This window comes from Cavia porcellus, unplaced genomic scaffold (genome assembly GCF_034190915.1).
Source record: "Cavia porcellus strain 051 isolate PalLab524CR breed Dunkin Hartley unplaced genomic scaffold, mCavPor4.1 scaffold_29, whole genome shotgun sequence".
Lineage (NCBI taxonomy): Eukaryota > Metazoa > Chordata > Mammalia > Rodentia > Caviidae > Cavia > Cavia porcellus.
Window position 1 is genome coordinate 32,434,755 of NW_026947512.1, and position 23,195 is coordinate 32,457,949.

Here is a 23,195-nt window from a genome sequence, read left to right on the forward strand (position 1 = left end):
TGTTATTCTAAATGTTATTATGCTACCTACCAACAGGAGTAAAAATATTTAGACCTTTTTTCCAAAGGCTCCAGAATTATCTTGGACAAGTTTTTGCTGTCCAACTTCTGATTCCTTTATCTGAGTTTCTCCAAATAACTGTACTTGTTTTAGACACACCCCAAACTGTTGAGGTAAAAGGAATAACAGTGCATCAAAAATATAAATTTAATTAGGATTTTGTTTTATAGATGCTGCTTAACTTAGAAGTATCATTTAAAAGTATTAATTTATGACTCGGGTATAGCTCGGTATCTTAAGCATTAGCTTAAGAGACAGGTTTTTGATTAAAATTGGGTCAAGTCTTAGGCCAACTTCAGAATAAAGCATTCACATTATATTTAAAATGTAATAAACTGGGAACAATTTATATTTTCTCTTTACTCCCTGTATTTATTTGTTCTATCTATTTGTTTCTGTTAATTTTGGCACAGAAATAAGAACATGCTTTGTAAAGAACTTCAGTATGGTCTCACTGCTCTTGGTTAACTTTTAGGGAAGTCTAATTGTCCTATCTTACCTGTCTTGTAGTATTTTTATATTTGTAAACAGTTCAGCTGGTCTGCTTTGCTTATCCTTGTGAAAACACAGATGCTTTTAATAATATAATTGATTATAATGTATCTACATATATAAAAATTAACTTTCTGATTTATTTCACCATCTTGTCAGAAAGAACTGAAAAATTCTCCCGAAATAGACCATTAAAAATAAAATTCATTTTTATATTTGCTGGAAGAACTGTGAGACTCTGCCAAACTTTACAAAGGCAAACTTATAATAATTATCACTCCAAAAGGTAAATTTATTGCACTTAAAATATGTAAGGCATTTTCAAACTGAAATACATCACTGTGGTAACTTGACATTGAGTATCATAGTGGAGTACTTAAAAATATCCTGCACAATTTAAAGCAGGATATGTCACCTCAGCACTTTACAATGATTGAACAAAATTTCACTAACTGGAAGTTGGAGCATTTCATCAAGCACAGATTGTTCCCACCATGCAAGTTCAATAGACCCACCTGGGTCACTAATGATAATAGAGTGGCATCTACCACTTCCATTGTGATGAGAATAATAAATGCAGAGTGCTAAGCAGCTCTTAGAGTCTCTTTCTGAGGAGAATAATTTTTATTAAGGACACAAATTGATCTTGAACAATCATAATGCTGAAAGTAAATGCTAATCATTGAAACAGTTGAATAAAACCAGTTAAAGGTAACATTTGAAGTGAAAAAATATACTAGAATTTCAACAATGTAAAATATTTCAATATTTTTCAGTATAAAATATTGTAACAGTTTCATCCCATGTGACACCTTTATAAGCTAAGTAAATTTTTTAAAAGATTTGATTTTTTTAAAATGTAATTTCTAATGAATATGTTTTTTCCAAGTTTCTGCAGTATTACTTACAATATTAAAGAGTGGTACACAACTTGGAAAATAAAATAGACACAGAACATATTGTGTTTTATTTCCCATGGATTCTCACAAATAAAGAAAAATAAATTGGAAATGTCCATAAATTTACTTTTTAAATTTCAATCACAGGCCTGGAAATTTAAGTCAGTGACATAAGTGCCTGCCTGGAAAGCACAAGGTCATGAATTTGACTCCCCGTACCAAAAAAGTAAATAAAAAAATTTGGATTACACTAACATTCCAATTGGAAAAGCTCACAAGATGCATAATTTAGATTGAGATGATTTGGATGATGTGATTAAAAACAGATTTTATTTAGATACTGCTTAGGACTGCTTTCCAGTTTATTCCAGTCAGACTTCTGTCCTCTCCTGCTGTTCTTATGATTCCTCCTAATGGACTTTCTTTCCTTCTACATCTTTCAATTCAGTCCGTTTTCAGATCAGTGGCTTGAGTACTTTTTAAATTGTTCTCTGTGAACTGGATTATGTCTCATATATAAACTTTAAGAAACCTCCTAATTTTTGCCTAAATCGTACCTGAATGTTATGCTGATCGCATGTAAGCTTGTCTTTCTGTCCTTCAACATGCTCTGCTCACTTTATCTCTTTAGGTCCTGAAATGCTTTAATTTATTTTCCTTTAGATGTATACATGCAAATTACAGAAGCTTGATACAACCAGCTTGGCCTTCTTTTCCAGACCTCAAATTAATTACCTATCCAAGAAAATCTCATTAAAGGACTGAATTTGAAATTATCTTTTACATTATTTTTCATATTTCTAGTTACATTTCTCTCATTGTACTCATCCTGCAACAATTTATAATTTCAGTGCAGTTAAACATTGCATTTCTCTATCACTTCTGAATATAAACCCATCAAAAATAGGAACATATCTGTTTCATTCACTGATGGGTTCCCATAGCCAAAATCATGTCTGATACACAGTAGATACTCCACAAATAGTTATTGATCAAGTGCATGATTAGTTGATTCATTCAAAGCAGTAAGCGTATTAGGTAGGATAAGTTTTAGGACTTTTTTGCACACAAGTAGACACTCACCATCTTTAATGATAGGTAACTGCAACTTTTTTGGAACTGTTCATATTTAAATATGATAATATATTTTATAACCTTTATTTTATTCCACAGCCTCTTGACTTGGTGACTGGCGATACTGTGGAAAAGGACTTCTCATATGGTTTTTATATTGGTCTTTGGATATTCTTCTTATATGTTTCTTGGGTACTATTCGAATGTTAGCTTTCACAACTCTACCTAAAGTAACACAAATTAATTTTCTCATTCTCAGAAATTCTCATGTGCAACTAAGACCTACTTTTACTAGTTTCTTTTAGAATTTTAAGTTTGCCATTTTTGTGAAATTAGTATTCTTGGTTTTTTTTTTTTTTTTAATTTTATGCAGTCTGAGAACTGCATGAAGACATGTATTCAAATAGATTCTTGCCACTTACTTTCTGAAGGAGTTTACAAAAGTCTCCTATACTCCAGAGCCCTCACTGATAGGACAATATTAACTCATAGGATGATACCAAGTACTAAAATGAGATATTTTTTCTGGCGACTTTAAAATGTGCCTAACAAATAGCACTTTTTCAATGACTTGTATTGTTCCCCTAATTTTAAGAATTAAAATTTAAGAATTCTCTTGGGGATTCTGCTTACCCATGAGTCTTTCCCAAGTTTTATCTGCATATCTCCAGTAAGATAGCTGACACTATATAACATATTAAGAGTATCAAAATCACAAAACTGGCAGCTGCTATGTCTTCTTAAGATTCAGATTTCATGTACCACACAATATTGCAGGAAGTTAGTAGTGGTAATGGATCCCTTAATCTAGTAGGTAGACTTAAAATTATGACTTCTTAAAAGTGTGGTGGTTTGACACTTGATTTTACAAAATAGACTATATCCAGTCTAGAGCACAGACTTTGGTTCGGGAAATTTAAAATTATTACGCTTATCCTGTCAGTGGTTCCCTGTCCCTTGCTTTCTTTGAAAAAAAAAAAAAAGTAATGCTAGTAAGATTTTAAAATTTTTACAAGAATCAAAGATTTGCTGAGGACTTAGCTCAGCAGCATAAGCGCCTGCCTGGCAAGCCTGCAGTCCTGAGTTCGGTCCCCAGTACAAAAACAAATAATCACAAATTTCAAACTGCTTAGGAGTCTGTCTGGTATATAGTTGAGTATTCATTAAATGTTAATTTGAGTTACTGCTATTGCTATTAACCAGGCATATGCTTATATTTGACAGGCTAAGTTACTTAATTTTATCATCAGTTTCTTTGGTATTATAAAAATAATTTCTACCTACTAGTGTTGTTATGGATATTCAATGAGATGCTGTCTGGTACATCGATGATAATCACTGACTCAAGTAGTTCTCTCCTCAGATACAACTGTCAGTTTCTAAAGTAAAAATTTTAAAAGTAAGTAAATTTCAAAGTAAAAAGGCACAATACTGAAAGTACACTAAATCATTAAATATCAATGTAGCCATTAATTCTATTTTATCACCTTCACTGAATGAAGAACACTAGGATTAGTGAAAAGTGCTTCTGTGTGTGTCTAGGTAAGTCACAGAGAAATAACATTGTGCATTACAATATATATGGTCCCTAATCAGTTCATCTCTGGCACTGATTCGCTATTCTGCCTTGAAGCTACAGCCAGCTATCAAACTGGGCTTCAAGACACCCTTCTGCCATGAGATTTCTGCACTGGTGCCATGCAAGCATGTCCAGAATATCCCGAAAACATTGCTAAATTAAATGTTTCATAATTTAAATTGTGAGTATCAAACATGTGTCTCAGTCACCAGGCAGTTGATTAATATACTCAGTCAATATTAGGCAAAATCTTTTAGAAATTAAATTAATATTTCATTTATATACAAGATAAAGTTAGGAAAAATCAATTTATAAATCAATGACAGTCTCCATCTGAACAATTCAAAATATATATATATATATATATAAATTATTCTTATGTTACAGTGTTATATATTATAGAGTACTAATAACTATACTTTAGACAGTCTTGCAAAAATTGTAATATAAAATATAAGAGTTATTCACAGAAGTCTGAGTTTTAAAACTTTATCAACTTGAGCAGTGATAAAGCTATGCTAAATAAATGTCTAAAAATGGTAAAGTATTCATTTAAACTATTGAAATACAGGCAATAATCGAAAATTATTTTGAATAGTCCTCTTTTTAAAGCTAATAATTATAAAACAAACTAATATGAACTTTAAGATTTAACAAATGATTATGATATCTCAAGAAAATGATTATTTTCAAAAAGGTAATGATCAATAAACATTGTGTATTTCTTTTAAACCTACATGGTTTAAAACTCTGACATTATGGGGCTGGGGATTTAGCTCAGCGGCATAAGCACCTGTCTTGCAAGCAGGCAGTCATGAGTTCCATCCACTGAAGCAATAAAAAGAGAAAAAGAAAAAAAAATTGAAAAAAAAAACTCGACATTAAAAACTCTGACAGTTTTTGTGTCTCAAAAATAAGAAAAAGGCAAACAGCAATGATTGCCTGACACTGTAACAGTTGCCATAAAATATCTATTTGAAAGAGATAGATTTTGATATTATCAGTGATATAAAAGCAGAGCATAATTGTCTTCAGTCAATGTCTAATATTTCCCATGCCTTCAGGTTATGAACAGGTTAATACCTGTTCATAATCATACTCTGTATGGCAACAAAAGAAATTTCATATGAAGCCTTCTATATGTAATTAGAAAAATAAACACTGACAATATGTAAAGAAAGGTCCACAATTTTGCTTATTTATATTTTCCCCAAATTGCTTAAACTGATTTCTGTCAACTAATTCAACAACAGTGCACATTTATCATACCTGCTTAATCTTAACCAAAACTGAAACAATGTGTGCCATTTATTCTCGTGTCAATTTTTTCATACAAAAATTGTGCAAATGTTATAACTGTAGAGTTATAACACAGCAAAAAGTTAGGAGCATGGAAAATTGATTTTTGCAAGAATATATCTCAGTAGAAAATTATAGACCATTTGTTGACAATATTCTTGTTGCTCACTACTATAGCAGTCATATTTTGATCTACCACTACATCACTGCTCTGAAACTTTTTTTAAGTCAATACTATTAGTCCCAAAATATAATTTTAAATGTATTAATAGTCACAATTAAAATAATTTCAAAAATGAAATTAACAATGTTTATTTAAAGCACAATTACCAAATTACACTTTTGATACAAAAATTATTGTGATGTTTTAATTTTTATGCTATTGATCAAATCCAATATGCAATATCGACTTCATTTTCTAATGAAGTAGGCACATTTCAAAAACCTAATTCAAGAGATTAATAGAACAGGATACCGGCATGAAAACCAGGTCGTGGATCACATTGAATTCATAAATGAGCAAAAGTTCATTTTGAAATCAGAGAAAAATTTTATAATATAATACAAAGGTAAGATCACTGATAGTTCCAGATGATACCAGTAACATACACATATGTAAATTTGCTATGTGACCTTTTTAAGTTCTCAAAAATCTTAATAACATTTCCTAAAGATTTTAAATTTATTTTTAAGAAGTATATATGCTATGACACATAAAATCACAATAAATATTCAACTTTTATTTATAAATATATAGAAGTTATATTTATAACATTTTATAGATAAGCCCTGTGATGTATGTAGATATATGATACATAATATATACATGCAGGAAACAAGAAAGTAAAATGAAGCTCATATTTATTTTTATTTTATTTTAAACAGAGTAAAACTAAACAAAAAACAGAACAAAGCAGAACAGAAGAAAACTAAGTAACACAGAAGTCTTTTTATTTATTTTATTATTTTAAAGAGATTAAGACAAAAGAGGACATAACAAAGCAAATCAGAACAATGTAAGCAACACAGTATTTCACCACAAGACAACCAGTAATTAACAGTAAGTATGATAATGCCTCCTTTGAAATAGTTGGGCATACTTTTGTATACAATTGTAACAAACATAACACCATATAAAACATAACACCGTATAAAACCATTCAAGAGAATGAAAGTGTTACAGGGAATTCAGAACCAAATAACAGAGAACGAACAATGACTACTATATTATCTCATTTTCCATAGGAAATTTGTTTATACTATCACACATAATAAAATGCAATAAGACACAATATGATAGAATCAGTGCAAACAGAAGAACAAAATCACGTAGGACTTCAGGGTAAGATGATACTAAATCAGCACTGGATATTATAACGTCTTGTTTTCTTTAAAATAGCTGTTCATATTATCACAGGTAATAAAATCAAACAAACCAGGATAAAACCATTTCAGCTAATGAATGCAAACATTATAAGGCTTCAAAGCAATGTAATGGGGAATCATGATTACCACAAACTCTTATGTACTCTTACCACTTCTTACACTAGGAAGACTATATGGTATTTATACATGTGATTTTGGTTTATTTTGCTTATGACTATGGTCTCAAGTTGGGTCCATTTATTTATAAATATTTCAATATGATAATTATTTATAGCTGAGTGGTACTCCATTATCAAAAATGCCACAATTTTTGTCCATTCCTCAGTTGATGGACAGTTCGGTTGTTTCCAAGATCTGGCTGTTACAAATTGTGCTGCTATAAACATAGGTGCACATATATCAATATGGTATGATGTTTTCAGATCTTCTGGAAATATGCCTAAAAGTGAAATAGCTGGATCGAATGGGACTTGCAATTCCCAGCTTTTTGAGGACTCTCCAGACTGTTCTCCATAACTGTTGCATCAGTCTACACTCCCACAAAAGGTGCAGGAGAGTTCCTTTTCCCCCACAGCCTCTCTAGCATCTGTTGTTGATAGTTTTCTTGATACTGGCCATTCTTTCTGTAATGAGAGGGAATCTCAGTGTTGTTTTAATTTACACTTCTCTAATGACCAATGATGATGAACATTTTTTCATGAATTTATTTGCCTTTTGTATAGAACTGTGTATTCATCTCAGATGCCCATTTTTGGATTGGGTCTTTGAATTTTGGGGGTCTGATTTTTTTTTTAATTCTTTATTTGTTTTAGACAGAAGACCTTTGTTTGAGGTACAGTTCACTAAGATTTTTTCCCAGTTTGTGGGTTTTCTTTTCACTATGCTGGAGATTTCCTGTGACATGCAAAAACTTTTTAATAGATGATTCCAGTTATTGATTCTGAAAGTATTTCCCATTTGGTTTGATTCCTGTTCATGAATACTCTACCTACCTCTATGACTTCAAAAATTTTACCTAATTTTCTTCCAAATGATTTAGTGTTTCTATTTTAATATTCAGATCTTTGATTCATTTAGATTTTAATTTAGTACATGGTGATAGGCATGGGTCTAGTTTTAGTTTTCAGCTTACAGAGAACCAATTTTTCCAGCACCCTTTATTAAAGAGAGTATTGTTCTTACAGTGCACATGTTTGGCCTTTTTATTAAAGGTAAGATGGTTGAGTGTTTTGGTATTGTGGTTGTATCTTCTAATATACTCCACGGATCTTCAGCTCTGTTTATATTCCAGTACCATGTTGATTTTATTAGAGCAGCTTTGTAGTACAACTTCAAGTCAGGGATTGTGATGCCTCCTGCCTTGGCTTTGCTGCTTAAAACTGTCTTTGCTCTTCTAGGTCTATTCTGGTTCCAGATGAATTTTAGGAGTGATTTCTCTAGATCTATGAGGTATGTTTTTGGCATTTTCATTGAGATTGCATTGAAACTATATAACAGTTTTGGGACAATGGCTATTTTCACAATATTTATTCTTCCTATCCATGAGCAAAGGTTGTCATTCTATTTTATGAGATCCTTTTCAATTTCTTTCTTTCAGGGTATTATACTTTTCCATTTATAGATCTTTTACTTCTTTCATGAGATTAATTTCTAAGTATTTCATGGTTTTGGATGCTAGTGTGAAGGGTGTGGCTTCTCTTATTTTTCTCTCAGTGATTTTATTTTTGGTGTATAGAATTTTCGAGTATTGATTTTGTATCCAGCTACATTACTGAATTTATTTATTGTATCTGTGAGTCTTTAATAGAGTTTTGTGGATTTTCTATGCAGAGTATCATGTCATCTGCAAATAATGATAATTTAACTTCTTCTTTACCCCTTCTGTTTCTCTCTCTTGTCTAATTGCTCTGGCTAGTATTTCCAGTACAATGTTGCATAGGAGAGGTGATGAGGGACATCCTTGTCTTGTGCCTAATTTTAAGGCAAAGACATGCAGTTTTTGGCCATTTAATATGATGCTGGCTGTTGGTTTGTCATAGATGGCCTTTATCATATTGAGGTAAAGACCATCTATTCCAATTTTCTGTAACGTTCATATCATGAATGAATTTGGGACCTTATCAAAAGTTTTGTCTGCATCTATAGAAATGATCATGTGATTCTTACTTTTGGCTTTATTGTTGTGGTGGATTGCATTTATTGATCTTTGTATTTTGAAGCATCCCTGCATGCCTTGGATGAATCTCACTTGATTGTGGTGAATAATTTTCTTGATGATTTGCTACATCCTGCTTGCCAATACTTCATGGAGGATTTTTGCATCTGTGTTCATTAGGGAGACTGAATTGTAGTTTTAGTTGGGTCTTTCTCAGATTTTGATACTAGAGTAATATTTGCTTCTAGGAATGACTTAGGAAGAATTTTTTCCCTTTCAATTTCTTTAAAGAGTCTGTTGATTGTATGCATTAAGTCTTTTTTGTGTTTCTTGTACAATTCCACTGTGTATGCATCTGTGCCTGGGCCATCTTTTCAGGTAAGGACTTAATTACATTTTCAACTTCATTAGTGGTTTTGAAAAAGGTGCTGATGATCTGTAATTCCACAGAGTCTGTAGTTATTTGACCTTTTTCATTCCTTCTTGTATGAATTTGGGCTTTTTCTTTCCTTTTTAAAATAAGGTTATTTAGGGGCTTATCAATTTTATTTATTCTTTCCAAGAACCAACTTTTTGATTTATTGATTCTTTGGACTGTTCTCTTAGTCTCTATTGCAATAATTTCTGCTCTGATTTTTATAATATCCTCCATTCTTTTAGCTTTGGACTTGACTTGCTCTTCTTTTCTTAGATGTTTGAGTTGTAGCATCAGGTTGTTTATTTGTATTCATTCTATTTTCCAGATGTGGGAACTCAGTGCAATAAATTTTCCTCTGAGGACTGCTTTTATTGCAGCCCAGAAGTTCTGGTAAATTGTATTGTATTTTTGTTTGCTTGTAGGTATCGTTTAATCTTCTTTAATTTCCCCTGTGATCCACTGATTGCTCAAGAGTGTATTATTCAATTTCCATGCGTTTGTGGGATTTTTGCAGTTTCTTTTATCATTAATTTCTAGTTTCATGGCACTATGATCTGATAATATGCATGGGATAATTTAAATTATTTTGCATTTATTTAAATACACTCTGCAGTTAATATATGGTCTACTTTAGAGAATGTCTCAAGTACTGCTGAGAAGAATGTATATTCTGATGCTGTTGGTTGGAACACTCTGTATATGTCTATCAAATCCATTTGTTCACAGGTGTGATTCTGTTATTTCTTTGCTGATTTTCTGTATGGTTGATCTGTCCCTTGGTTTCAATGGTGTTTTAAGATCTCCTGTTATAATTGTGTTATTGCTAATTTGATTTTGCATCACTATTAATACTTGCTTTATATAACTGTGTGCTCTGGAATTTGGTGCATATATATTTAAGATTGTTGTCTCTTACTCTTGAAAATTTTCCCCTAACCTGTATGTTTGACTTTCTTTATCTCTTAGGATCATTCTTGGTGTGAAGTTCACATTGTTTGCAAACAGAATAGCTACATCCACTTTTTTTTTTTTTTTTTTTTTTTTTTTTGTTCCTGTTGCATGAAGTATTGTTTTCCATCCTTTGACTTTCAGTCTGTGAGTTTCCTTTTGGGTTAAATGAGTTTCTTGTAGGTAACATATGTTTGGATCTTGTTTCTTTATCCATTCTTTCAGTCTATTTCTTTTAATTGGTGAGTTGAGGCCATTTACATTAATGGTTATAACTGTTATATATTGATTTATTGTTGACGTGTTATCTTTCTGCTGTTGCATCTTTGATTTTCCATTCTGTTTAATTTTCTGCCTTGCTTAGTGATTTTTTATCCTATGTGTATCTAAACTGTCTTTCCGTATTCTTTGCAGGGTTTTCTTGGTGATCATGAAGTTTGTCAGCTCTTCTTTGTCAGGGAGGTATTTTATTTCTCCATCCATTTTGAAGGACAATTTTTCAGGGTACATCAGTGTAGGTTGGAAATCACTTTCCTTTAGAATCTGAAATACTTCACTCCACATTCTGCTTGACTTTATTGTTTGTGCTGAGAAGTCTTCTGTGGTTCTATAGGTTTTCCTTTACAGGTTATCTATCTTTTTCCTCTAACAGCGTTTAGTATTCTGTTCTTATGTTATAGTTCTGGGATGATGATTATTATATATCTGGATGTATTTTTATTTTGGTTATGGCTATTTGGGGTTCTATATGCTTCACTAATCTGTATGTCAGTTTCCATTCTCATGTTTGGTTAATTTTCAGCTATTACTTCTGTAAATAGCCTCTTGATATCATTTTTGTTGTCCCCTTCTTTTTCATTTATCCCTGTCAACCTTACATTGTTTTTCTTTGCATCATCTTGTGGCTGTTGAATAGGTATTTCCTGATTTCTTGTTATTTTTAAAAGATCTTTCCTATTCACTAGATGCAATCTTGTCTTCGAGGTCTGAAATTCTACCTTCACTTTTGTTGAGCTGGTTTTCACACCTTTCAATGGAATTTTTGATTTCTTGTATATCTCTTTGAATCTTCTTCATGTATTGTTTGTTTCTTATATTGTTTATCCTGGAATTCTATCTTTTTGTTTTGTTCCTCTAACTATTTAACTGTGTCTTCTTTATATATGTTCATCATCTCTTTCAATACATTTTTCATTTCTTCTTTTACCTGGGAGATTATTTTTAGTTTGAATTCCTTTAAAGCTCCCCTAAGTTGCTTCTTTATTTCAGTTGCTATTATTTCAGGTATTTCAGGTGTATAACATATATTTTCTTCCATGTGCATGGCTCCTAGGCTTTCTTGGGATGAGCTGGAAGTTTGAGATTGCATTTTGGCCTTTCCTTTTTTCATTTTCCTATATTTCCCTGTTTCAAGTGTTGTTCCAAGGCTTCACCTGGGCCTGTTGGAAATCATTTTCTATGCTCTCAGCTCCTGGGACTGAATGCAAGTTGCAGAGTGTGGTCCAGTCAGGCCCACAGGACCTCCTCTGTCACCTATAGTGTTCCTGGAAGCAGGGAGGGCACCTAAACACTGTGGGCGATGGTCCAGAGCTCTGCCTGGGCAAGGACCAATGCACTAGAATTCACTTCACATGCTATCAACTCCCCTGATTGATGAAAGTTGCTGCATGTAATCTAGTCACACCACAAAAACCTCCCAAGCCTAGTATAGTGTGGCTGGAGACTGGGCACATTCTTGACCACTGGGAGTGATGATCTTAAACTCTCCGGGGTTCAGGATGGTGTTCAGGAACTCACCTCCTCAGGCAGCACAGTTCCCTCCTCCAGCAGCATAGTTTCCCAGATTGAAAGAATGTCACTGGGCATTGCCCAGGCAAACCTGAAACCTGCAGAGCCCAGTCTAGTGTGGCTGGAAGTTGTGTGCATCCTTGATCAATGGGAGTGATGATCTTGAACTCTCCTTGTAACACAGATTTCAAAGCAAGATTACAGGAGATCATCATTGGCTATCAAATTGTCTCTTATTTTCTTCTAAATAATTGTCCATATCTTCACACACTATGAATTCATACAAAACAAAATAGTATGATGAGGGCATTTTAGGCCTTCAAAAAAGAGACAATAGGGAAATTAACAATGCCTGCCATAACATCTCTCATTCTCTTCAAAATAGCTATCCATGCCTTCATGTATGTTGAAATTAAACAATACAAAACAGACTAAAATCACTCTTAACAAATAATAGTATGCTGGATTTCACAGCATGATGTTACAGAACCAGCACTGAATACCACAGTGTCTCTTTTTCTTCAAAGTAGCTATTCATTTCCTCATGCATTACCTAATCTATTCTCATAAACTGTTTAGGAGAAGTTCTATGCATGTATGAGTCTCTACATGTATGTCTATCACTTCTCTATAAGAGGGAAAGACCAAACCAAATGAAACAAAATAAAATATAAAATGTTTTCTAGAAAAACATAAAACAAAAACAAAAAAAAAATACAAATAAATAATCCTAGCAAAGAGCCCAGAACACAGACAATATAGGCCTTCCAAACAAGATGGTAGGAACATAACTAGGATTGTTATTTTACATAATAATCTTCAAGGGTTTCTCAGGTCACCATACAATAATATGGAAAACTGTTCCAATCCTAGGAATGTCAACTTTTTATTCCAAGAACTTATAGAATTTGTAGCACAATCATCTTAGCTATCCTAAATGTATTTATATTATTTTATATATTTTTTCTTTTCCCTTCCTTTTTTATTTACCTCATTTTCCCTGAGAAATTATTTTTCCTCTTTAATCATATTCTTATCCTTTCACTGTATTTATTGAGTATTTTGTATTCAATAAATGTACTGTTACCATGTACTTATGTACTGTTACCATGTATTACACTTTGGGAGACTTTATGGTATTTACATATGTGAGTTGATTTATTTCATTTGTGAGTATACACTCTAGGTGCATTCATTTAGTTATAAATATCTCAATGTGATAATTATTTATATCTGAGTAGTACTCCATTGTAAAAAATGTCACAACTTTTTTTTTTTCCATTCTTCAGTTGATGGATACTTTGATTGTTGCAAAGATATGGCTATTACAAATTGTGCTGCTATATATGGGTATGATGTTTTCACTATGACATGACGTTTTCCGTTCTTCTGGGAATATGTCTAGAAGTAGAATAGCTGGAGCAGATGGGAATTCCAATCCCAGCTTTTTGAGTAACCTCCAAACTGACCTCCACAGTGGTTGCACCAGTCTACAATTCCACCAACAGTGCAGAAGAGTTCTTTTCCCCTTCAGCCTCTACAGCACTTGTTGGTAGTTTCTTTATCCTGACCATTCTTTCTGGGCCTAGATGGAATCTCAGTGTTGTTTTAATTTGCATTTATCTGATGATGAATGATGCAGAACATTTTTTCATTTATTTATTTGCCATTTTTATTTCTTCATCTGAGAACTGTGTATTCCTCTCAGATTGGGTCTTTGAAATTCATAGATTAATTTCTTTTGTCTTTTTCATTTTTATTGGTATGGGGGATCAAACTCACAACTGCTTGTTGCAAGGCAGGTGCTTATGCCACTGAGCTAAACCCCCAGCCCCCAGAGATTAATTTTTTAAAAATTCTTTATATGTTCTAGACAGAAGTGCTTTGTCTTAGGGACAGTTCACTAAGCTTTTTTTTTTCCCAATTTGTGGGTTTTCTTTTCACTATGCTGGAAATTTTTTTCAATATGCAAGAACTCTGTAATAGGATGTGATCAGAGTTATTGATTCTTGGAAGTATTTCTCATGCAGTATGATTCTTGTGCATGAATTCTTGACCCACCCCTATGTCTTCAAGATTTCTACCTACTTTATATTCCAACAAATATAGTGTTTCTTTTTTTAATATTCAGATCTTTGATCCATTTAGACTTTAGTTTAGTACGTGGTGCTAGGCATGGGTCTAGTTTTAGTTTCAGCATAAGAGCCAATTTTTCCAGCATCATTTCTTTCTTTCTTTTTTTTTTTTTTTTTTTGTCTTTTTCCTTTTTTCAGTACCAGGGATCGAACTCACAAGCGCCTGCTTGCAAGGCAGGCACTTATGCCGCTGAGCTAAATCCCCAGCCCCTCCAGCATCATTTCTTAAAGAGACCATCTATCTTTCTTCCAATGAATGTGTTTGGTCCCTTTATCAAAGATAAGATGGTTGAGTGTGTTTGTAGTTGCAATGGTATCTTCTAATCTATTCCATTGATCTTCCAATATGTTTTTATTCCAGTACCATGCTGAATTTATTACATTAGTTTTGTAGTATAACTTCAAGTCAAGGATTGTGATGCCTCCTGCCTTGTCTTTTGTGCTTAGAATTGCTTTTGCTATTCTAGGTCTCTTTCAGTTCCAGATGAATTTTATGAGTGATTTCTCTAGATGTTTGAGGTATACTAGTGGTATTTTTTATGGGGATTGCATTAAATCTGTATAACATTTTTGGGAGAATGATCATTTTCAAAATGTTTGTTCTTCCTGTCATGAACAAGGTATGAGTTTAATTTTTCCATTTTCTGAGGTCCTCTTCTATTTCTTTTTTCAGGGTATTATCATTTTCCCTGAATAGATCTTCTTCTTCTTTTGTTAGATTGATTCCTGACTATTTCTTTTTTTTTTTTTTTTTTTGATGTTACTATGAAGGGTATAACTTCTCTTATTTCTCTCTCAGTGATTTTGTTGTTAGTGTATAGGAATGCTATTGATTTTTGAGTGTTGACTTTGTATCTAACTGTATTACTGAATTTATTTATTGTACCAAACAGTCTTTCAATGTAATTTTGGGGGTCTTCTATGCCTATGTAGAGTAGCATGTCATCTCCAAATAATGATAATTTAACTTCTTCTTTTCCCCTCCTTAATATTTTTATTTCACTCTCTTATCTAATTGGCTAGTATTTCAGCACAATATTGAATAGGAGTGGTGATAATGGACATCCTTGTCTTGTCCCTGATTTTAGGATAAAGGCTTTCAGTTTTGTGCCTTTTAGTATGATACTGGTTCTTGGTTTGCATAGATGGCTTTTATCACATTGAGATAGAGACCATCTATTTTATTTTCTGTAATGTTCATATCATGAATAAATGTTGGACCTTATCAAAAGTTTTTTTTTTTTGCATCTATAGAAATGATTTCATTTTTGGCTCTATTGATAGGGTGAATTATGTTTAAGGGTTTGTATGTGTTGAACCATCTTTGAGTTCCTGGGATGAATCCCACTTGGTCAAGCTGTGTAATGTTCTTGACTATTTGCTGCATTTTGTTTGCCAATATTTTATTGATAATTTTTACATCTATATTCATTAGGGAGGTTGGCCTGTAATTCTCTTTTTGGGTGGGGTCTTCCTCAGGTTTAGGTATTGGAGTAACATTTACTTGCAAGAATAAGTTAGGGAGAATTACTTTCCTTTCAATTTCTTTGAAGATTTTGAGGAGTGTTGGCATTAAATCTTCTTTGAATTTTTGTAGAATTCCACAATGAATCTACCTGGACTTGAGCTTTTCTTTGTTCCTAAGGATTTAATTGCAGTTTCAATTTTGTTAATTATACTTGGGTTACTGAGCAGTTTTACATCTTCTTTATTCAGCTTTGTAAATTCATATGTTTCTAGGAATCTTTCCATATCTTCTGTGTTATCAAGTCCATGACAGTTAAGGTTTTTGAAATAGGTATTGATGATCTGTATTTCCACAGGGTCTGTAGTGATTTCACCCTTTTCATTCCTTATTGCATGAATTTAATTTTTATTTCCTTCTTAAAATAAAGTTGGCTAGAGGATTATCAATTTTATTTATTCTTTCAAGGAACCAACTCTTTTATTAATTGATTCTTTGAATTGGTTTCTTAGTCTCAATTGCATTGACTTATAATTTCCTCCCTTCTTTTGGCTTTGGGATTGACTTGCTCTTCTTTTTCTAGATATTTGACGGGTAGCATCAGGCTGTTTATTTGTGTTCATTCTGTTTTCCTGATGTGGGAGTTCACCACAGTAAATTTTCCTCTGAGAACTGCTTTCATTGTGTCTCACAGGTTCCAATAAGATGTATTTGTATTTTTGTCTACTTGTAAATATTTTTTTAAATTTCTTTTATTTCCTCTTTGTTCCACTAGCTGCTCAGTAGTGTATTGTTTAATTTCCATGTGTTTGTGAGGTTTTTGCAGTTTCTTTGTCATTAATTTCTAGTGTCATGGTGCTATGATCTGATAACATGCATGTGATAATTTCAGTTATTTTGCATTTACTAAAATGTGTTCTGTGGGCTAGTATATGGTCTACTTAGTGAACACTTCATATGCTTCTGAGAAGAGTGTATATTCTGATGTTATTGGATGCAACAATATGTATATGTCCACCAAGTCTATTTGTTCAGAGGTGTGATTCAGTACTCTTATTTCTTTGCTAATTTTCTGTCTAGTCGATCAGTCCCTTTGGGACAATGGTGTGTATGGTTTGTTATAATTGTGTTATTGCTTACTTGAGTTTTCATTTCTGTTAATATTTGTTTTGTTTAGCTGGGTCCTCTCAAATTTGGTGCATACATATTTAAGATTGTTACTTCTTCTTCTTGAAGTTTTCCCCTAACTAGTATGTAGTGACATTCTTTATCTCTTTGGATCATTCTTGGTTTGAATGCTTTTTTGGGAGATCCTGTTGCATGAAGTTTGTTTTTCCATACCTTGAGTTTCTGTGTATGAGTTTCCTTTTGGATTAGATGGGTTTTTTTGTATGGAGAATATGTTGGATTTTGTTTCTTGATCCATACTTTTAGTCTGCTTCTTTTAATTGGTGAATTGAGGCTATTTACATTAATGATTATAACTGATATATATTAGTTTACTTTTGACATCTTATCTTTTTGCTGTTGATTCTTTACCTTTCCACTCCATTTAATTGTTTGCCTTGCTTAGAGGTTTTTTCTAGATGTTCCTATGTCCATATAGAGTGTCTTTCAGTATTTTCTGTAGGGTTGATTTGGTGGTCATGAAGTTCTTCAGCTGTTCTTTGTTGTGAAAGTATCTATTCTGAAGGACAGTTTTGCAGGGTACATCAGTCTGGGTTGAAATTCCTTTTCTTTTAGAATCAGAAACACTTCACTCCCTGCTCTTTTTGACTTCTTTGTGTTGAGAAGATACAAGAGTGAAACATGTAAAGTGGGAATTCAAACAGTGAGACTGCAAACAGTTCTGTTCAACTATCCAGCAAAAACTTAGTAATATGGTTATCAATCCTATACAGTTAAACATGCATGAAGTTATCTGTATCTTCAATTATGTTGAGACTGAACAAACTAAAGCAGGATAATATCACTTTGAACAAAGAATAATACTATTGCTGAGTTTCACATTATGACACTCCAGGATCAGCACTGGGTTCTTTAGTGTCTCTTTTTCTTCAAAGTATTTGTTCATTTCATCATGTGTCATAAGATCAGTTCTCATACACTGTTTATAAGTTCTACACATGCATGAGTGTTAACATATATTCTATCCTTTCAATATTAGGAGAAACAAAACAAAGCAAGACAAAACAAAACCTATTTCTATAAACACATGAAACAAAAAGACATATAAGGCCATTGTACAAGGAGTTGTACCATAGTGTGTTGACACTTGTTATCTTAAATAGAATTGGCTATATCATCAAGGGAGATTATTTCTGATCTGAGTTCTTTATAGCTTCCTGGAATTGTTCCTTTACTTCAGTTGCTATCATTTCAGGAATTTCAAGTATATGGCTTATATTTTCTTCTATATTCCTGTGTGCTAGGCTTGTTAGGATTTGTTTGGAAGTTTGAGACTGCATTTTGGTCTTTTTTTTTTTTTTTTTTTTTTTTTTTTTGTCATTTTCCCATATTTCCAAGTTTGAACGACACTGAAAGCTTTCCTCATGTTCTGAGAATCACGTGGCTCACTTTTGGCCTCTGGGGCTGAATGCAGGCCCCTGCTAGACACTTGAAGGTATTGGATGCAGCACAGTTAGTCCTATGGGGACCTCCCATTTGTCATCCGGTGATTTGGGAAACTGAACATGGTCTTCCTGGCTGGGAATGACATTCCAAAACTTTCCCCATGTGCTCAGAATCAACTTGGGTTTCAGGACTGGATTCAGGCCCCTACTACTGGCATGGAGATTGCTGGGTATAGCCCACTTAGGCCCATGGGGACCTCTCATGTGTCCTCCCATGATTTGAGACACTGGCCATGGTTTTTCCAGGTGAGAGTGATGTTCCAAAGCTTCCCCCATGTGCTGGGAATCAACTCGTGTATGTTGGCTCCTAGGACTAGGTTCAGGCCCCAGCTAGCTGCTTGTAGGTCATTAGGCACACTATTTTTTATTTTAAACCAAAAAAATAAATAAATAAATAAATAAATAAATAAATAAATAAAAATGATGTAGAATTTCAAAACAAAATAGTGGGAGATTAGTGTTACTTAATATATTGTATATTTTTATCTTCAAATTAATTCTTCAGATATAAGAAATAGGCATAAAAAGTGTTCAGTCAAACAATTCTGACCAATAAGTAGACAATTAAATAAAATGCATTCATTAAACTTCGTCATTTTCTCAAAACTATATACATGGTGTACAGTGTTATGTTGTTGCAACTAATAACATCAAAACACACAATTAATATTTCTCTTCTCCAAATAACCCAACAAACTGTTGGGGGAAAAGTTTTAATTTTCCCTGTTTTCTTCACTAGCATTCAAATATTCCCCCCCCCCTTTTTTTTATATTTTATTTAAGGAGAAAAAGGGCAAAAAACAGAAAAAGGGTACAAGTTATACAGAATTTCAGAAAAAATAAACAGTAGGAACTCACTAGTTAATAGAATACATATTGTTATCTTAGAAATAGTTGTTCAAGTTACAAAATTAAAGCATATAAAATGGACTTTCAAACAGTGAGACTGCAAACAGTTCTGTTCAATGATCCAATAAAACTCAGTAATATGGTTATCTATCTTATACACTTAAATATACATGCAGTTATATCCTTTAGAGTACTTTCTTTTCCTTTCTTTTGTACAATGACAATTACACATTTTGGGTTTTATTACTCCCACAGTTCTTATTACTTTTTTTTTTAAGAGTGTAAAACCAAACATGACATAACAGAACAGAGTCAGTATTTCCCTCTTTCTTATTTTTTTGTCTTTTTTTTTTCTATTTTTTTATCAGTACCAGGGATCAAACTCATGACTGCCTGCTTGCAAGGCAGGCACTTATGCCGCTAAGCTAAATCCCTAGCTGCAGTATTTCCCTCTTTCTGATTGACCTGAAAAGTATTAATTGGTGCTGAGAGTGAGAGCCTGAGGCAAGAGCATCACTGTGAATTCAAGGCCAGCATAAACTGCAGAGCAAGACCTTCTCTCAAAAATTATTAATTTTCATTCCATTTATAAAATATAACATTATGGGGTTTTAAATTCTATCTTCACTTTCATAATGTTTGTTATGAAGACAAAGCACTGTGACAGTGAGCTTTATGTGACAACTTGACTGGGCAATGGGGCTTTTCCTATGTTTGGCTAAACATTATTTCTAGGTGTGCCTGTAAGAGCCTTTTTGGGTAATATTCCTATATAAATTGCTATGTTGACTAAAGTAGATTTTCCTCTTCAGCATGGCTGAAAAGCATCCAGTATGTTGAGATCTTGAGTAGAACAAAAATGTGGCGAAATATGCTGCTTCTACCTGACATGCTGAGCTGTGAGGTCCTCTCCTACCCTTTGAGAAGATTTATACCCCTGGGCCTCTTAGTTCTTAGGAATTTCAGTTGACGCTGGAACTATATCCTATGCTTATCTGGGTCTTTAGGTATCAAACACTAAATCAGAAAACTGCTCTTTAAATATAACCTCAAGAGAAAATTTATTTACTAAAGCTATAGGTTAATAGGTAGGGAGATAAATAAATATATAGGTACATAGATGAAATAGAAACATATACATGTGCTTATATATGCATGTAGATAGAGGTATAAGATACACACACACACACACACACACACACACACATATACACACACGCTTTTCTTTCTTTTTAAAACCCTGACTAATAGTGAGCAACTGAGATTTTTATTTTTAGGAAAAACATTCCCTGAAAAAGAAGCAGAAACATGTAAATATACACATTATATAAAGAGATACTCCATAAATATATAGTCAAAGATGGAGATATAATTAACATTTAAAAATATATGTCTATTATTTCCTCAAAATGTAATATATAACATGTGCACTGGAATATCTGTTCTAAAATAGTTAAAATATCACAATAGAAACGTCTTGATTCTATAAACTCAGAAGCCATAGATTTTCCTGGGCATCGTGCCAAATAAGTACGATAATACGAGTTTGAAACATGAAGCCCTCTTTAAGAAAGTCAGCTATATGCTCATATATTTCCTGAGGCATCATAGAGAGAGAAAAAAATACCGTAAACACTTTCTTACTGTACTTATTGAATATTGTGAAACCATTAGAGCAAATCATCATTCACACTATACCTCACTTTATTTGGCTTTGTTTATAGGTTCTGTTTAGGTGCACTTGGGGAAAACATTTGCCAAAATTTTAATCACTCATCAAATTCCTAGTAAGTAGAGTGGCTTTCAAACACTAGCAATCTATAAACAGTTATAAAATCAAACAAAATGATATAAAATCAAGCTGACATGTGGATAAGCACTTCAGCTGCATTTATTGGAATAATTCCCACCCTCAAATGCTTTCAGCCAAAAAAAAAAAAATGACTTCTTGTTCTTTGAGTTACTGAGCTAGAAAAGGCCATTAAAGTAAAGAGCTTAAAGAAAGAAGAATGATGATAAATACAACTCTGTAAAAATTGATGTGCTTAACATATTTTATTAGCTAATAGCCAAAGTGAACAATAGATGCACAATACACATAAAACCTGAACTTCTTCAATTGAAAGGGTACATATGATCTTTCATTAAAAGAAGACACTTTTTCTACTTTTAAAATTACAGTCAGGTTTTCATAGCTCTTACTATATAAATATTCTGTAGTACAGGACAATAAAAGAAAACAGTTAAAAATAATACTGTATATGCAGGAATGTGGAAGCAACCATAACTCATGTATATAATTGATTTTTAGATTCTTTTCTATTTTGGTTTGATGGTATATTTGATTTACTTTGATCTATTTTGAAATTTATATACCCAGTAGCTATTTACCTCAATTTTCTAAAGACAATGAAAAAGAATTTTACTCCACTAAGTTCCACTGTATTCTACTGTGTTCAAGATCATTTAATCATACTGTAAAGAAGTATAGTTGGAAAATCTCATAGTAGCCTTTTGTAGACAAGAGAAACTATCATTAATGAGAATTCTAAGAAATAAAAAGTATAAATATGAATAATATTCCTAAAATAAGTAATGTTACCAAAATGCATCAGAGAACATTGTTGAAATATTTATCTACATCATTAAGATTTCAAATTAAAAATACAGTTAAATATAGTGCTACAGTTTGGATAAATCCCCAAGATATGAAGAGGTGATAGATTCGGGCAGGTGAGCTGATGAGTGGAGGAATGATATATCACAACCATGGGTTTCTTATAAAAATAGGCTCTCTCTGACAGGATTTTTCTTTTTGCAACAGATTTTCCTTCTCCATGTTATAAAGCAGGGAGAAATTCTCATCAGGTATGATCAAATGTCCAGCTTTGAAACATCCCAAACTCTAGAACCATGAGGTGAATATATCCCTCTTCCTTGTAGCTTGCCAAGTCCATACATTTGAATTATAGAAATAGAAAATGGGCTGAAATATATAGTAAAAATGCATATAAGCAAATATTTATATTATATTTTAGATGTTTTCATACATCCCTGGCAAGTGAAATATTTCAAAAGGCTTTACTTTCATGGCCAAAGAAATTTTGATTAAACATCAGCTGTGGCCAAGGTATATCTATACTCTGAATTGATACTAGAGAACTCAGGATTTAATGATCTAATTTTTCAGAAATTTTAACATATGTTTTTAAATAATAGTTTCATATTTGCTCATTGACAGTGGAAGAACATTGTATCTGCAGACCAAGTTTGAAAGACCCAGTCCTTATTCACAGATATATCATGATGCCTCAAATAAAAGTCTCCCTCTTTTGTCTCCTAATAGCTGTTTTCCCTTCTTGTTTCAAAATTCTGGACTTCTTTTTCTTTTTATATTTCTACATTTAATCAATTAATCCCAGTTTCATTCTGCAAGAGAAATTACCTGAGTAAATCTAAAATATATTGCAAAATAAAATTTGTGGAGTAAATGAAAAGAAAACTAATTGAACTCTTAAATACTAAATATGTGTGTGGGTGTCTTTGTGAGTGTGCAGTAAACTTTAATATCTAAATTACTGTCTACTGTTGAGCATATATAAATTTCAAGAAGTTAAATATGCACATGGTCACATTAATATGTTTCTAGTAACTTAACAAATCCTTTTTGAAATAAATTATCTGATTAACAATGTACGCTTTTTGAAGATACAACTCCACAGGATTTTCCAGATAAAATTTTGTTTTACATTTACTTGTACATTTTAATTTCTTTTACTAAAATTTCTATAGAAATTGAAATTTGTTTTAGTGAGATGCACTAAAAAAATTGCCGGATCATGGAGAAATATATTATATATATATAATTTAATTATATAATTTTAATTCTATTTTAATTTCATAAGAATAGATCAAAGAAGGAGGAGAATGTCATGAATAAAGAAGAGAAAGCAAAAGAGAAAAAAGGCAAGTTGGAAAAGAAAGAGAAATAGCTGAGGAGGAGCAGTTGGAGCAG